Source organism: Falco cherrug, chromosome 3, assembly GCF_023634085.1.
Source record: "Falco cherrug isolate bFalChe1 chromosome 3, bFalChe1.pri, whole genome shotgun sequence".
Classification (NCBI taxonomy): Eukaryota; Metazoa; Chordata; class Aves; order Falconiformes; family Falconidae; genus Falco; species Falco cherrug.
In genome coordinates, this window is record NC_073699.1 from 61,555,011 (window position 1) to 61,569,891 (window position 14,881).

Sequence of the window (14,881 nt, forward strand, 5' to 3'; positions counted from 1 at the left end):
TAGAAAAGAGCATTTATAAATGATTAAGTGGTCTGAAGTCTTATGGTTGCATCCAGATGTTATGGGAATCATTAAAATGTTGCAATGATAAAGAAAACGTCTAGGATTAAGCCCTGGTGATACAGGTCTTGAAAATGATGGCAGCATGTTCCTATTATTTAATTTGCTTCAAAATTTTATCATGTGGAGCTCGACATCCCTAGACTTACATGCAAACTAGTGCCTCTTAATTCTTCCTCCTGTATGAACCAAAGCATAAACTGGGCCACATTTTCAATAAGTGGAGCTCCATATGAGTACATCTGTGTTTACACGTGCAAATCCCAAAGCTGTGCTTGCAGCTGAATGTTTTGATAGCTGTTATTTGCATTAAAAATGTTGCCACTAAGGGCAAAAACACAAGAATGCTTCATATCAAATTATAGGCCTCAGTTTCCTGGAAAGATTTGAACATATGAATTAATATGAATATGAGTAATATAATGCCAGTATGTTATCTCCTTTTGGGCTCATTCAAGTGAGAGAAATTGTCTTTATAGTTGGAAAACTTATCATTTGGATGGTAAGACACCCAAACATCATGCTGTCCCAAAAACATCGAGGTGTCATTGCGCTCCCTGAATCACCAAAGGTATGTTGGTTTTTTTCAGGCAGCCTTTGTTGCAGAGACCCTCCAGCTAAAGTGGAATTGTCCCATAAAAATCTCAGATAGCCATTTTGTTGGCAAAGCAGTGTAAAGAAGTGCACACTCTTCTCAAAGACCTGCTGAAAATTATCTTCCTGCCCACAAGGCAGCAATAGGAAAAGCATATGCTCTGCAGATAGGCATATATTTGAGGCACAGCACTTCCTTATGTGGACAAGTTTGTATAGCAGCTTACACTTTGCTCAAAGTTCTTCCTGAGCATAAACTCCCTTGCCAGAGCTTTGCAGGGTCAGAGCAACATGCACACAGTTTTCTTTAAATTATGAAGTTTGATCAATATAATCAGTGATATTCTTAACTCTTTCCTAGGGCACTAATTTCCCAGAGCTTCTTTTATAGTCAGCTCCTTTACACAATATTTCAGCTGTTCTGGACTATAGGAAAAGTTACCTCACCCCATTGGCTATAGGATAAGCAAAAGGAGGTAAATTTCCCTGGATAAATTTAATCTGAGTAGCCCTTATACAGTAGATTTTTTCTACCATTTTTCATGAAAGGAACCGTTCCATATAATGCAAGTTATCCTGACAAAGAAGGGAGCCACAGGGTCAGGTGAAGAGTATCTGGTGCTTGCTCTATTTTATCTTGCATACTGTCATCAGAGGATAATTATATTAACAAAGATATTCCAGGATGTATTTCAGATTTGTGAAGGACAACATTATCACCCTAGTCACCATCCTCCTTCTGTGTCATATGTTGCGTAGCTTGGAAATACTGTGCATTGTCTACTGTAGGCATTGTGTTCAGCCTATCAAGACATGATCTAACTTTATAGAAGTGGATTTTTGCACTGGGACAATTCCCACCTTTTACCAGTCTTTCCTAAGTGCAGAGGAATGGACAGTCTTAACCAGCGGAGAGGAGGCCCTTCCCAGAGCACCTGTCCGAGCAGGAGAGAGCAGGGCCACCTATTGATTGGGTGGTAAAATGATGTCTCCCTTCTGACATTAAAAATGCTTGGGGAGTTTGGGAGTTGGAAATGCCTCCTTCAGAACACCAGCATTGTTCACAGGTTTTTTGTTTTGGTAAGGGTCATGCTTTAGGGTCATGCTTTAGTAAGACGTACCTGAGAAGGAAAAGGGATAACCCCCACAGCTCAAAACTTAGCTATTAAGCATTGCAGTCTAGAACATGGCACAGTTAAGAAAAAAATACTGTACAGTGCTTTCTTCCTAGTGTTTGACTTAGGTTCTTTCTAGCGTTTAACTTAGTAGCTATCCAAGGAAAATATAAATGTATATAAGAAATGGCATACTACACCACAGAGTTATCTACTCCACTACGCTTTATCCGGAATATACAAACAACATCTCTTATACATGTCTGGAGACTTTATGCTACTGTGATTAAAGTGGAAATACTTTATTACCAATAGTTCAAAATGGGTATATACAATGCCATGATGAACCCAAAAGCAGAAATGACTGAAGAAAATCATAGATGAATGCAAACAGAATTTTTGCATAGTACCAGCTACCAGACCCTCTATTCAATATGTTTCAGATTAAAATAAGTAGTTCTCAGCTGCGTAACTAGGATATTTAGAAATTTATAGAAACTGGATTTTCTTCCTATAGTATATAAACAGCATATACATAACAGAATACGATGCAACATACCATGACACTCATTTAGGATTATAGGCATAATTCACACTTACTGTGAATAGTCTTCTCAAACTCATCTTATCAATGCATACAGATGCACACGAATATCCCATGTGTGAGTGTCAAGAGGACGGGGCCAGGCTCTTTTCAGCGGTGCCCAGCAACAGGACAAGGGGCAACGGGCACAAACTGCAGCACAGGCAGCTCCATCTGAATATGAGGAAGGACTTCTTTACCCTGAGGGTGACAGAGCAGTGGCACAGGCTGCCCAGAGAGGCTGTGGAGTCTCCTTCTCTGGAGACATTCAAAACCCGCCTGGACACGATCCTGTGCAACCTGCTGTAGGTGACCCTGCTTTAGCAGGGGGTTGGACCGGGTGATCTCCAGGGGTGCCTTCCAACCCTGACCGTTCTGTGATTCATGTTGATGGACCCTTTGACTAGCACTTCATGCTGCCATTTATTTCCTAAATTTTTTCATTGATGCTTATATAACAAACCACCTGATTGCCAATTTCATGAAAAATGCTACTATCACCGAAGTCGGCTCTGCCAACCCAGTATGTTTTGATTCTGCAGGTATTTACGTAGGGCTGGTTCTTCCTCTACTCCCCTGAGGCGTTAAGGCTCACGTTCACTCAGACAGCCGCAGCAGCTGTCCCACAGACCAGGCCGGTGCAGTCCCTCGCCACAGGCGCGCGCGGCGGCAGCTCCGCTTCAACGCTGGCACCGGGCTCCAGCGGAAGCCCCCGCTCAGCCCCCGCAGTGGCCACCGCCGGCCGCTGGGCGGCGCTAAACCACCGGGCTAAACCACGTGGGGCTGCCGGGCTGCTCGGTACCATCCGCAAGGGCAGCGCTGCGGCTGCGGCGTGGCAATGCGGGGGGCTGGCGGGGTGGGGGCAGGCCAAGGCACTGCCTGTGCCGGCAACCAGCAGTTCGCTCAGTGGCTGTCCCTCTCTGACGCTAAAGCCTGCTCTTTACGTCATCCTTTCGCTTCGTGGTAACGAGATCGGCCATACCTTCGCGGGGGAGCTCTGATGGTGCTGTTGATTGAACCTTGTTGTAAATACAGTGCTCACCGCATAAAGGCGGCCGAGACTGCCGCAGGACAGCATTCTGCAGGACTCGAACCTCGTCGCTTAACAAATACTAACCTTAAGGCTTCAAAAAATTTCCCTCTTGCGTTGTTTTAAGTGAACTGAACATCTGAAAAACATCCTCACCCGGACGTGGTGTTTGCGATTTTGCCTGTGAAAACATAGCATCGCCATAAGCCCCTGTTCCGCGCTTGTGTGTTAACAGACAGTGACATGCGGAGATGGAAGTGGCTGCGAGAGGTCACACTGAAGGTCCACCCAGTCCAGCAGTGGCCCACAGTAGAGCATGGGGCACATGGTAACAGGGCAAACGAATACTGATGGCAAATTCTTCCAGCTCCCACCAGCCTGAAGCTCAGGCACTTGCCTAGAGGTGATATTTGTGCTTTGGTGGGTTTTTGTTTGCTGGATTTTTTTCGTTTGGGTTTTTTTGGGGTGGTGGTGGTGTTAATGGATTTGTCTTATTTCCATATTCTCAACATGCATATGGTTTGGCCTTGATCGCTCTGCATGGCAGTAAGTTCCACATTTAAGTACGCATTGCTTGAAAAGGTGTCTCTTTTTGTTTGTTTTGAACCAGCAGAATATTGCTGAATGCAAGTATGATGCTGTGGTATTACACATGAGGGGAGAAGTTTCACACTTCTAAATCAGTAAGGATGGCTGCCTAACCAAACAGACTTACATATGTTCTTTGCATATATATGCTTTATACTTATATATGGTAACAGGACCTGAAATTATTTCTTAGAACTTCTCTGAAGTCAGGTGATTACAGCAGCTGTAAGGCCCAGCTATAAAGGCTAAGACCTTTAGAACCAAACTAGCGTTCATCCAGGCATAAAGATGCTGTGAGGATAAGCTCATTATCTCAGGCCTTTCCAGACTGAGGGAGAAGTGTTATATTCATAATTACATATGGGGAGTACAGTGATACAAAGCGCCGAGGTGAGATTCTGTGCTGTGCTTGAATCATCTTACAAGATCTTTAGATGTAAGATAATTTTACACCTACCCAGTTCTGAGGGTCCCTGTCACTGAGGAGCTCTGCCTTATGCTCTTCAAATCTCTCTGGGCTGCTCACAGGGTCACAACACTGCCTTGTATCATCCCCTTATGCTAAAATCTTTTATATGACACGAAATACATGCTGTATATTTAAAGACAGCCAAAGGTTCAGTCTCTTCAAACAGACTGTAGATTAAATCCATCAGAATCAGAAGCTCTGTGGTTCCCCCTTTCAGCAGATTAGATCTTGCTGTATTGCTTCCTCTAGAAAGTCAGACCAGGGTAATTATGGGGAAACTTGCTCCCTTAAAAGGATGGGGGAAAGAACTTTTTCTTTGGAAACAGTCTAAAGATTGGTGGTTGAAAGATTTTTTTACAGAAAATACAATTAAAATCTCAAAATAAGGAACTGGAAGATTCTTAAGTTTATTCATAAGTGCCATTTTTCAAGAGCAAAAAATGGGCCTTGGCATTTTCCAGTTCTAAGGTCAGCCAGAAAACTAGGTGCAGACCTAGAGTTTAAAAGCATTTCCTGATTTTGAACAAATCTGTAAACAAAACTAACTGGACCAAATTCCTTCTAGGCAAACCTAAGTGAAGCCTGTTGAATTATGGCAACAGGAAAAAATTCAACCTATCTTGTTTGTAAAATGTTGCACAAATATAACAAATTATTTGAGTAAACAGTTCCAGAAAGAGTGCAGCAGCAGCAGCATTCGAAGTATATTCTAGGAGACATAAGGGTAGATAGTGAGGTGAAGACTTGCATCACAGAAAAAAGCTAAAGAAGGATTCAAATCTGCTCTAACACATTCAGCCTTGCTGCTTTTATTTCTTTCTCTGGTTTATTTAGGACAGAAGCAAAATCTACTTACCAATCAGAGAGGACCAAATTCACCTCTGGTGTAATTTAGCTGGATTTAAGACCAAGACTGAATCAGTATTTGATTGCTAGAGGATGACAGACAGTGGGCATGGGTAATGTGGGAGATACAATTCTGTCTACATATTTCGAATATCCAAACCCAATGAGAATACTCGGTGTTCAATGCATGCATTAAAAGCACTCCAGTACCTACCAACACAGCAGGCATGGTCCACTGGATTCACAGATACCCTGTTCTTGTCCTCAGCTTCTGTGTGGTATTACTCATCCCAGCAGGAGTTTCTTTTCAAGCCCTGCAAAGCCTGGCAAACTGGTGTGTGTAGCAGAAACTGCTTTTCACCCACTGTTGCAGCTGCAACCTGGGGACCATTGTAATGGGAGGGTTCTGAGAGGAAGAGCCAGTCAATAATTCAAGCAGTTACCTATTTATGCTCAGCTTTTAGGCAATCTATCTTTTAACAAGCAAAAAATCATGCATTAATTAAACATACAGACCTAAACGTGAAGCCTTAGGTCTACAATACTGTGGGACAGATGCTGCATTGTGGTTTCTGGTGGCTACATCATGTGATGATTCTTAGCCTCCAAGGCTGTGGTGGCTGGATTTGAGAGCTCTCCAGCAGGGCAAGCAAAAACCAAAGGAAGTTCCCCAAGCTCTACTGTATTTCACTCGTCTTTACATACAGCTTTCCCATGGATCAAGCCCAGGCTGGCCCAAAGGTTTACTTCCTCTTCCCCTAGGTCAGGTCCAGTCTGTTCTGACCTGTCAGACAGATTTTACACTCTTCTGCACATAGGTCCTGTCCAGCCTCTTCAGTGGGTGCTACCCATTTGCAGACTGCATGCTGGATATCTGATTCTTTCCATTTTTTTGCAGACTGGGTACAGTTATCTTAGCTCTACTATTTTTGTGCAACTATGCCAAGCAAACAAATATTACACAATATTTCACTTCCTAAATCAAACAGTCTTGTGGTATGTCTGGGTTGAAGGCAAACAGGATGCCTCATGTTTCTGCTTTAATTCAGGCAGGCTTGTAGTATGTCTGTGTAATGCAAAAAAACCTTTATTTCTCAAATAGGTCATCTCACTGCAAAGCTATCCCTGCTGACTCTTGCTTCCTGCCATTCTGGAAGCAAACTAGCTGATCCCGCAACTGAGTACAGCATGATTTTCCTTCTTTTGTCAAATCACCTTTTACTCAGCATGGAGTTAAGTCAGTGACTCATCTGACAACAGCCTCCACTCCTTCTCTACCTAAGCCACTAAAAGCTGCCTTCTCAGCATTAGGTAGAAGCAAAAGACAAAAGTGTCTTTAAATGTTGGGTTTTTTTTTAAAAAAGGGAATGGATCATTCATGTGCTTCAATGTTCAGATTATGACTGTACACTTCCCTGACTTAAAACTTGGTAGCAGTAACGATTACTTGTTTAATGAAGGCTGGATATAAATACTAGATGGAATGTATAATCTCTTGTTCTTCAACTGTGAACCACAGCAGATGGTTTCAGTCTATGCAGATTAAGAGCAAAGTAACACATTTTGTATTTCCAGAATAAATAGGAATAACTTAACACCAATTACAGTTAGAACATGCAAAATAGGAGACAGCATTCTAAGCACTGAACATCTACTGATTTGAGCAGATTTTGAGATTATAAATATTACATTTGACAGTTTAGAATCAACCATACCACAAATGGATACGAAACTGTGGGAGAGAAGAATGAATCTACATCAGGACTAGGATTTGGTTCCCCTTTCCTTCACATCGCTCTTCCACTCAACCCTTTACAGTAATTTCCAATATAGCTCTTTTTTTGCAGGGACCCACGTTAGAAGTAGTTTTGTCACTGGAACTGTTCCTCTGACTAAAGCCCCTCTTGCACCCTATCCTAGTCTCCAGGTTAAATCAAAGCATTAAACAGGAGAGGACAGAAGTACTTACAGGACAGATGGGGAAGCGCAAGGAAATGACACGACAGTACCCAGCAGTGTGACTGGTATCAGTTCCAACAGTCTTAACTGTTGTCATGGGGGTTTTAGGTATCAGAGCAAAGAAGAACTTTAACAAGGAATCGAAAGATTATTTTAGATATTCGCACACATAGGAAACTTCTTCCCATTGGGCACCTGGTACACAGCTCCTCTGTCTCCTGTCTCCACACTTCTGATCAGTGTGGCGATCATGAATCATTGTGCCAGCTTTGGTGGTGAAAGACTGGCCCGAACTCTGGCGCAGTCATGCTGTTGGCACCCAGGCTTGGTGCTGGGTGCTGGAATGGCATGAGTGTGCAGGGCACACAGCCGTGGGAGGCTCTTGTGTTGTAAGCAGGACCTGTGCACCAGGATGCTCCTGTCAACTTGGCAGCGATTTCTTTCATCACAGGAGCTGGATCCTAATAATCCACAAAGGTATCAAATTAGCCTGTCTGTTCCCAACACACTTAATTACTCTCAAAGCTTTGGATATAAGACAATTGTAATTCCGGAGCTTGTAATTATTATCCGTAGAGTTGTGAAGGTAGCTCTGACTAGGTCTGCATGTTTTGATTTACATGAGGTAAAATAGACTCCCTGGGGACCCGCTTTGATGAAAGGGAAAAACTGATGTGACCTGATGATAATAAAAGCTGTGCCAACAGAAGCATTAAGTACTGGAAGGACCATCCAAGGTGGACAGATCAAAGATTAAAGGACAAATTAAAAATAGCTTCTGATCATCCAGGATGGTGTCTATGTAATAGGTAAAAAAAAAAAAAAGTTTTAAAAAAGGAGTTACTGAAATACAGTATAACTGTTCTAATAAACAGGTTAATAGACAAGGATGGCAGAAACTTATTTGTGCCCTAGGATACCTGACAGGGTAAGAAGCATTTGTTTTCAGACAAGATACTAACACGTTAGAAAGTCAGCACCTAGAAGTCTGACTAGGCAAAGTAAAAACAACCCTTTAAACAGCATAATAATAACAACTGCATAATAATAATTTGACCAGAAGTAAAATTCATTCCTGGTAGAATTGCCTTGCCTCTAGGGAAGAAATGAAGATGTTGTCTTCTTTCATGCTCGCATTGATTGTGTTGCCATATTTTTGTTACTATTTTTTGTAACCTCAACCCCAAGAGGTTTAATGCATTTTAATTTATTTTTAAGTAGGTCACTGGTTTTCCTTTTCTGCACTGCCCTCCTTCTAAAACAACTTGTAGTCTAAACCTTTATTTATTTTCTTTAGAAGGGGGAGGGGGGGGAAGCTCTGCAGAAATTTAAAATCTACTTTAGCAATTCTACTGTATTCCATTTTAACCTCACCCATTCAATACCCACCAGGTTGTTCTCAAGTTCTTGCCTTTCCATCTGCTAGTCCTTCACAGTTAAGGATTCAGGGAGGAAGACATCCCACAAAGATGAAAGCTGCATACTGCAGGAAAGACGAAACTTGTTCTTAAAGAGTATGACAAGGCAATGCAACTTGTTACTAGCTTCACCATTCTGGTCATGGATGAGCTTTGTAAAAATACAGTAACACACTGACCATCAGCAGCGTAAAAGAATGACAGTCTAAAACTCCATCCCATTATGTCCTTCCTGCATTTAACTCCACTGAAAATAACAGTTACGTTTCCTCTCACCTCCCAGAAGACCTGCAGAACTTAATAACAATAACCCTCAAAATGTCAAAAAAAAATTTACCCAGCATGAGGTGGGGAGAGACTGCAGTGAGGGAGTGATAAGAATTACGATATGTGCAGGTAGTACTGTGTACAGGGGGATTCATCTGTGATTGCTTGCCTGAAAGGTGGAGAAAGTGGTAAATGCTTTGCTTGGGATGTTAGAGGCTGCAACGTCACTGGTTGCATTTGGTCAGCACCCTCAGCCCAGCTTATGAATCAAGGGCCATGCCACGAGGACTGCAAGCAGAGCAACATTCAGACTCTCATCTCTGTCAGCACAAGATCTGAGGTTCACAGGCACTGTGGGAGGAAGACATAAATAATAAATGAGCTAAGTAATGAAGACTAGCTGTACCTAATTATAGTTCTAGCTGCCCTTTTAAATAAAGAAGGTTCAAAGCTGCTGCAAAAATATGCTGATCCCTTTTTTTGAACTGGTGTTTGAACTTCACGGATTGTTAACATCAGAAAGTGAGAAGATGCCAATAGAAGTCACACTAGCCTTTCACAGCCTTGTTGAAAAGAGCAGTATCTCTTACATCAGTTTATTTACACATCAAAACATTCTTAAGCTTAAATTAATATTAAGCCTGAATACAGAAGCAATGTGTGTAAAAATTAAAATCGTGTAGGCTATCTGGGAGCTGTTCTTCCTTATAGCTTTTGGTACCTGGCTTGGGAGACTAACTTAGGAAAATAGCTGTCTGGACTCTGTACATAGTCAGGAGAGATTCAGTTAACTACAGGAGGGGTGCAGGTTCCTAGCCTGGGCATTTAAGTGTCTAATGCTAAGTGTGTGAATGCATTTACCTCCTCATCCCTCTCTTCTAATAGCTTAATTGAGGAGAATTTGTTGCTAGTGCCCTTCCCATGCCGCAGACGAGGGATTATGAATACCTGATCACTGGGAACTGAGTTTCTTTCAGACTGGGAGAAAAACATGGTCCATGGAATAGGATGCCAGGTTATAGGCTGGTGGACTTGCATTCTTTTCCAATTCTCTGTGACTTCTTGTGACTAACCAGGGGTCAGTACCCATTTGCCTCCCATTTTCTATCTGTAAAATAGATACAGTAATTCATAACCACATTATAAAAAGGTTGTCATCTTTGGATAACAAAGTCTTAATTATATACCAACTACAATTATTTCACTCCCTACACGAATAGTTATCTGTATGGGCACAGTTAAGTTATTGTTACATATTACTAAATAATGTTAGTAGTAGAACTAAAGGACAGTTTAAGATTTTTTCTAAACTTTAAGTGCATTTCCACTTTCATACATAATACGAAATCCACATAAAGGTGAAATTAAAACTGCTACAGCATATTGAAACAACTGTATTTGTAGAAAGTACAAATCTCATCAAGGAACATAGAAAATTGTGCAGTGCCTTTGTGCAAATAGTAAACACCATTAAGACATTTTTCATCACCCCTTGTTCTATCAGTGGAAGAATGTTTCATATTACTGCACAGGCTTGCTTGTTAGACCTCAGTAACACTAAAGCAACATCCAGGAACATAAGCAACATGTAGGCATGTTGAGTAAAGTACAGTGTGTCATAAAAGAAGTAAATGGTAAAGAAAAACACATCATGTGCTGCCGATCTGCAATGCCATCTGTATACAGAACAGACTATATCATGAAGGAATGCCAGCAAGTCATCTTTGAATTTAAGCACAAATTAGTTTTATATTTAAATATATATAAAACTTCATGATATCAAAGAAAACGAGCTAAGCCATGTATCAATATTTTACTGAGTTCATGTCTCCACAGCTAATGCAAAACTTCCTCTTATTTGTTCAGTGAGTGTTGTATAAAGGATGCCAAGGTTACAAGCATTTTATCTCCATAAGGTACACAATACAGCCTGAGCCTACTTTTATTGTCATTCTCCATTATTTACTGGTACTGCTACCATTTGCTTCAAGCAAACTGTAGAACAGAGATGCAAATTTATCATCTCTAGTACTCAAGCCATGGAAGCAAAGTGATTATCAACAAAAGAAATTAAATATGTTTGTTGCATACAATGGGCTGTGAAAGCTCATATCTCGCAATCTACTGGGCCTGATGCTTGGATGAGGAAAATCGGTTCCGTCCTCTCTCAATCAGCGCAACTATACCACTTTCCACCAGCACAGAAGATATGGCCAGTTGCCCATGGCAGCATCATGCTTCTTCTTTATAACATCTTTTCAGAGGCTCGAACACCTACTACACCTTCCAGGTTGCTCTGGTATAGTAAGGACTGTTATCATCCCAGACAACCTCCTCCTACAGCAGTATTCCCTGGTGTTCACTTCCAGTTTGGCTCTTAATTATTATTCAGCACTGTGGCTAAGTAATTGTGGGCTGGTTTTTTTTCCACGTTGCAATGTGCCTTCTCATTTTCTTTCCACTCTCTATCGTTCCGCAGTTATTTCTCAGAAGAAAATAGTTCTGCAGATGTGGTTCCATGTACAATCTGAACATTACTCACACAGTCATCTTTTGTTTCAGGAGTTACTTCTATGATGCTAATAAATGCTTATTCTAATATTTACAGTTCTCAGGCGAGTGTGTTAACCAAGCAGGCTTCATTGTCCACTTTGTCTCTACTTTGCTTACAGAAATGGGTCTCAGATCATACTTTACACTAATTTTGCTCTGTAGTACATATCCTTTTTTGATTAATTAAATCTAATCTATCACAAGGATAGCAACACTTTTTCATCTGCAACACTGATGGGTATATAAGCCAATTTTCTACACAATGTTGCAATGTGAAGACTGCAACTTAGAATGTTTTTTTTTCCAATGTTTCTAGGTCTTAATTATTTAATACGGTCTCTTCTGTTTGTCCCCTGTGTTTTCACACTTCCTAAAAGAGATCACTGTACTGGTTAGATATGAACATACTAATGTTCTGAGGTGCCAGAAGGATCTTAATAGGCTTTTCTTTTTTTCTTTTTCTTTTACATAGTTGACAGCAGAGCTGATTGAAGGTGTTTTAATGTGATAAGAAGCTTCTGATACCATTGGTAGTGTTTATGTTCTTTCCAGATGACCTGTTTTCAGAAGAATCTCTTCAAATGGCTTGTCAACATTCACAGTCCCTACACTGCAAATTACTTACTATTTACATTACTTAATGTGAGAGCATGTATCATAAAATAATAAAAATTGAATCGTTTCAAGTATGATTGCTTAATATTACTTGTACCGCTATGGCTGGAAGTACTGCTTTTGGATGTCAGCAAATACACAGCAAATGCCTGTACATAAATAATGGATTGATGGTTAATGAAAGCCAATTTGTTTATTTTTTTATTTGAAGATGGAAAGTAATGTAACAGTCATTAAATATCCCTGGTATATTTCCATTTAAAACAAAAGCCTGAAAGCAATTATTTGGCATAATGGATACTAATAAAGAAATCCAGTGACACAGTAAATAATTATTTGATTGCGAGAATAATTGTCTAGCCTACATTTGCAGAAAACAACAGCATGTTCCATCTTTTCCTTACTAATCCATGCAATTAGAGCTTGTGAGGAGGCTGGGGACAGAGTGCAAGGTTACAGAAAGAGGTGGTCTGGCCATTCCTCAGCCATCCTTGCACACCTGCCCTATTGGTGGCACAGGCATGAGTACATCATCTGCTGCATTTCCAGACCCTCGTCAAAACACAGGGAGTCTTTTTCTCCTTGGTGCACCTTCCCTTATTGATGGGTCACACTGGAAAAGGAGTTGTCTCAAATCATTGTGGTCCACAAAAGACCCTCTTAGCTATCACTGGCAGTTTGAGCAGTCATGTGCACACGCTGCAGCCCTGCATGGGCAGGACTTTGGCACTTCGGTTCAGTGCACGAAGAAGGCAGAATGCAAAAAGCAATGGGCAAGTCTGCGTATCACTGCAGATACTGGACTCCCATTTGAGGCCACACTGGTTTTTTAGTAATGCCATTTGATAAATTGATTGAGTTTACATTACAAATGCTTCTAAATCCTTTGTTTTTATTTGTCTAGTAACACATTTATGAAGTTCAACTGAAAAATGCACGTTGACCTAACATACAATTAATAAAATACTGTGATTTTATATTTTATACTATCAAAATGAATGCCTATTAATTTATCTGCACAGGAACAGTCCCTGTATCTAATCATACATGGCCTTTGCTATTCTTAGACTGTATGCTTAGGGCTGATTCTCAACACAATATAAAAATTTGGCTTAGCTACAGAATCTGTAATCTGTGCTTGAACATGGCTGCACCGTTATACTTGCTCTGCTTTAGTCAGTCTTTTAAGTGTTTTAAGAATTCATCTCAGGGTAGTATACAAGTACAAAAATGAGGTTTATAAGCAACTAAACAATTAGTGAAAACAAATCAATGAAAATGTCAAATACCAGTAGCAGCACTTAAATTACAAATATTGATAGTAGCTTGCAGCACTGAGGAAATGAATAAGGCACAGGAAGACAACCACTGACTACAGTAAACCCAAATGTAATCTAACCAGAGAGCTAGCACCACATCCTACCTGATCTGTGCAAATGGCAATGTTAAAAGGACATTAATTACAATAACAGCTGCCAAATATATACATGCACATACACATGCATGTCTGTCTGTATGTATGCAACTGTCTGAAAGAGTAGTATCTTAAACTGTTCTAGCATGTGCATTGCTTAGTGTTTTGGGCTGTTGAGATACACTGGGGCTCTTGTCTCATCACATGCACAGGTCTCTCTCTACAGGGGCCCTCCGGGTGCAACTACACAGGCATAGCCGCTGTGGTTCCATGTAACCTGGCCTTTAGTTCCAACAACTGCCCTGATAGATCATTTTGTCGGTTCAAATCCATAATGTAGTCATGAAACCTTTTTAATAAAATTCAGTTCGCTCTAGTGTAGTTAATCCAGCCTTTCTGAATGTTCGTATGAAGTAAAAAAGAGTGTTTCAACATAAATAAGCACATGAAAAATAAGTTAGCATTTTGGATGAAGGAAAACACAGTAAGGAAAGCTGAATTTTTGTTTTAGCATGTATTTACTAAAAGTACTTGATACTATATCATCAATCAAAAACCACAATTTTTGCAGAAGTAAATTATACATGGATAGATTTTCACTGGGCACTGCATGACTGTAGTAAGGCTCACCACTGAGAGCCAGGGTAGAGAGGGTGGGGAATGCAGAGGAGATGCCTCCTCAGAGAGGAGGCGGCCAAGGTTAAGAGATGTTGGAACATCACCTGATGCTTTGCAATCTGCAATGCTGAGTACTCATCGGTATAAAACACTTCCTTCTTAGCTGTTATTTGAAAAACGTGAATTTATTTTACAGTGACAGACACATTTGCGCTCCTCGTTGCCAGACCTGAATGATAAGGTGTCTGTACAAGGATGGACCAAAGTTTCTAACAGCATGCTGCATCCAAAAACCTGTTACTTAGATCTTTTTCAGTTCCAACATTTCTACTGTGTTCACTGGATTACACAGTGAAATGAGAGTGTTCACCAAAGGCCAAGAAGACAAGCAAACGTTCAGTCTTGTTTCTTCCGGTCAAGGGAGGTCAAAACAGAGATGCAAGCAGTGCCAACATTCAGTACCCCGATCAACAGAACTGGGTAGAAAGGAGGAAAACAGGACCAAAAAAACCTCAACAGTTTCTGCAGCTTCCCCTTATTTATTTCAGGTCCTTGCTTCCGAAGGAACTGGTTTTTTTTCACGCTGATGTACGTCACAGAAACTCACAATTCACCGAACGTTCTCTCACAGACCCTGCGGGTTCCCTCCGTTCTTTGACCCAGACGCTCCCGCTCTGCAGGACAGGAACCGCAGGCTGCAGGAGGGGCAGGCCGTGACTTCTTCCAGAGCAGGCAGCGCCGTCCCCGCCGGG

At 41.1% G+C, this 14,881-nt stretch overlaps 1 long non-coding RNA gene across 3 annotated transcripts in view; it reads right to left on the reverse strand.

The window, feature by feature from the left end:
- Nucleotides 1-14,878, reverse strand: part of LOC114014590 (uncharacterized) — a 28,178-nt gene extending 13,300 nt beyond the window's left edge. The window contains exons 1-4 of one of the 3 annotated variants that reach the window (XR_003558145.2): nt 14,737-14,878; nt 9,878-10,037; nt 8,634-9,280; nt 2,056-7,705 (exon numbers count right to left, since the gene is read on the reverse strand). This is a non-coding gene — a long non-coding RNA (uncharacterized LOC114014590). Of the gene's footprint in view, nt 1-2,055; nt 7,706-8,633; nt 9,281-9,877; nt 10,038-14,721 lie in introns of those variants that run through there. The other 2 variants (XR_003558148.2, XR_003558146.2) reach the window with 2 other exon arrangements.
- Nucleotides 14,879-14,881: the final 3 nt, after the last annotated feature.